At 40.9% G+C, this 3,011-nt stretch overlaps 1 non-coding gene across 1 annotated transcript; it reads left to right on the top strand.

Moving 5' to 3' along the window:
* The first annotated feature begins 2,472 nt into the window (after positions 1-2,472).
* Positions 2,473-2,579, top strand: LOC145168259 (small nucleolar RNA R71). Its single transcript, XR_013741826.1, has one exon. It is a non-coding gene; the product is annotated as a small nucleolar RNA R71 (small nucleolar RNA).
* Positions 2,580-3,011: the final 432 nt, after the last annotated feature.

Raw genomic sequence — 3,011 nt, 5'->3', positions numbered from 1 at the left:
CAAAGGGGTTAATAACTGGTCCCCCCCTGTGACTTTTAAAGGTCACGTCGTGGCAGGCTATACCACGTCGTGACTTTTAATAATAGATAAACCGGTCAAGTCGAATTCAGTTCCCGAATTGTTCCTTAAAATCACGACGTGGCTCTTCTGACCACGACGTGATTGATGTCTGGTCACAAAAATTTGCTAATCTAACAATTTTATTTATGTTCTTTGTGTTCCAATTATTACCAAAGCATCCCACAGCTAATTTTTTACCAAGTAATAGTCTATAGATGATGACTTGATAACCTTTTAAAAAAAACGTAAAAAAACTAAAAAGAAAAGAAAAGAAAAAGCAAACCAAACTCGGGTTGCCTCCCGAGAAGCGCTTCTTTTTGAGGAGTCTTGAGTTGGACTCCGTGCCTCCTACGTTGAATCATCTGAAGAGTCCACCACTAGGATCTTTTGTTCCTTGAAACGCCTCTTGTAAGCTTGAACACGTCTTTTATACGCCTTTTTCGAATTTTCCTTTTTAGCTTTGACCTCGTCTCCATCAAGCTTGCGTTTAGTCCCTTTAGTCTTCAATTTTCCATCATTTTTAAGCTCCAAAGTACCCTTCTCTTCTTTCACCACTGGACTTGTTACTTTTGAAATAACCTCTTCTTCATCACTCGACATCTCATCATCTTCCTCGCTCACCCAAGAAGTTGGATTCGTGTAGGCAATGACTTCAACCAAAAATGGAACAGATGCTCTCGGTTTTGTTCTTTTAACTTGTTGAATTGTTTTGATTTCTTCTTCCATGAGCTTCTCTAATTCTTCAAGTTCACTTTCTTCATCAATGTTGAAAACCTCTTCTTGAGCACGATTCCCTTGAAAGCCATCTTCTATCCCAAAAATTTCCTTTTCATCACCAACCCTCAAGGTGAGCTTAGACTCCCGAATATCAACAAGAGCTCCAGCAGTGTTAAGTAACGGGCGACCAAGAATAATCGGTGCATTGGGATCTTCTTTCATATCCAATACCACAAAGTCTATTGGAAAAATGAATTTCCCAATTTTTACTAAAATATCTTCCACAATGCCCCGGGGTTGTGTCACTGAACGGTTCGCCATGTGAATAGTCATCTTTGTAGTCTTCAACTTCTGAATATTTAATTTTTGATAAAACAAATAAGGCATCAAATTTATGCTAGCCCCAGAATCGGCTAAAGCATAAATCTTCATATTATTCCCAAACTCACATGGGAGAGTGAGTCGTCCAGGATCCCCCATTTTCTTAGGTATTTCTCCCAACACAACTTTTGAGCTTTGCTCACTTAGAATCACCTTAGAATTCTCCTTTAATTGCCGACGAGTGTCTAACAAGTCTTGTAGGAACTTAGAATATTCTGGAATTTTTGCAAGCGAATCAATAAAAGGAGTATTGCTAGGAATACCCTTTAATTGCTTGATAAACTCCAGATGTTCTCTCTCCAGTGGATTGAGATTAGCTCTAGACGGGAATGGTAAAGGCGGTTTATAAGTCGAGACGGTTTCTGGAATTTTCTGATCAGACCAAGGCCACGACGTGGACATATGATTCCCACGACGTGGTTTCTGTACTTCAGCTACATTTTTGTTCTCGAATTTTAGCTTCTTCGGGTTTGGATCGGGGTGTTGGGGCTCCACTTCCAAGGCCTCTAGGAACTCAGAAATCGCCTCTTCTTCAATATCTATGGCCATTACGTGAGATTGGGTTTTATTTTCAGGATTTTTCGGGAATATTTTCTCATTAACCAAAGTGGTAAGTTGACCAAGTTGTACTTCAAGGTTATTAATGGAGGCTTGCTGATTCTTTATTAATGCTTGCTGATCTATCATTATTGCGTGATGATTCTTCATTATATTTCTTTGTTCTTCCATTGCAGCGTCAGTAGCATCATGTCTTTTTTCTGAAGCTTCCATGAATTTCATCAACATGGTCTCTAATTTTGTTTTCTTCTCAGCTAATGGTTGCTCTCTTTGGTAGAAGCCCCGGCCAGTTTGCCTAAATTTCTCTTCTTTTTGCTTCTTGTATTCTTCGTAATGCAACCACTCTTTCTTTGGTTTTCTCCAATCTTCATCATACCTGTCCCCACTTGAGTAGCATACTTGAGCTTTCTTGTTCCCATATTCATCCATATTGCAATCCTTTGTCAAGTGTGGGCCACTACATCTCTCGCAACCAACTCGAATTGCATGAATTGATTGGTCCATTTGAGTCAATCTCCTATCCATAGTGCTAAGCATTGTCATCACAGCAGCCATCTCTTCAGTTTGTGTACCTCCACTGCCTTTCATTCCATCGCGTCCTGGGTTGTGATAATCACGAGAGTGCTTTGAAATTCTTCAACCAGCTCCTTGGCCTGAATTGGGTTCTTCTTTGTTAGTGGTCCTTGTGAATCAAGGAGTTGTCTAGTTATGACATTCACCCCATCATAAAATATCGATATTTCTTGTTGAAGATTCAGGTCATGTTGAGGACAATTCCTTAACAACCCCTTGTAGCGCTCCCAGGCCTCGTATAATGACTCCCCCGGATTTTGCTCAAAGTTGGCAATTGCCTTCTTGAGTTTAGAGATTTTTGAGGGTGGACAAAACTGATCTAGAAATCTCTCGCGCAATTGGGCCCATGTGGTGATTGTACCAGGTGGGAGTGCCTTTAACCAGTCTTTTGCTGCTCCCTTGAAAGTGACTGGTAGCATCCTTAGCAAAGTTGTCTCCCTTGGGATATTGGGAGTATTAAAATAATCCGCAATATCGTTCACCTCGTCTAAGTGTTTGAAAGCATCCTCGTGATCCTTCCCGTAAAATGGGATATCCTTAAATGCAGTAAGGATATGTCCCTTCAACTCGAATGTGGCATTGGCAGGAATCGTAGGATGTACTAAACCCGGCCCCACATCATCTCGAATGCGCTTCTTGTAGTCCCCCATGGCCATCTCATCAATGTTTGCCATCTCGTTCTCCAACTCGTTCTCGGGTTCACTTGTTTGTAATTCAAATTC

Source organism: Lactuca virosa, chromosome 3, assembly GCF_052849685.1.
Source record: "Lactuca virosa cultivar CGN04683 chromosome 3, Lactuca_virosa_CGN04683_v6, whole genome shotgun sequence".
Classification (NCBI taxonomy): Eukaryota; Viridiplantae; Streptophyta; class Magnoliopsida; order Asterales; family Asteraceae; genus Lactuca; species Lactuca virosa.
The sequence above is the reverse complement of the archived record's forward strand: the minus strand, read 5'-3'. Positions and strand labels throughout refer to the sequence as shown.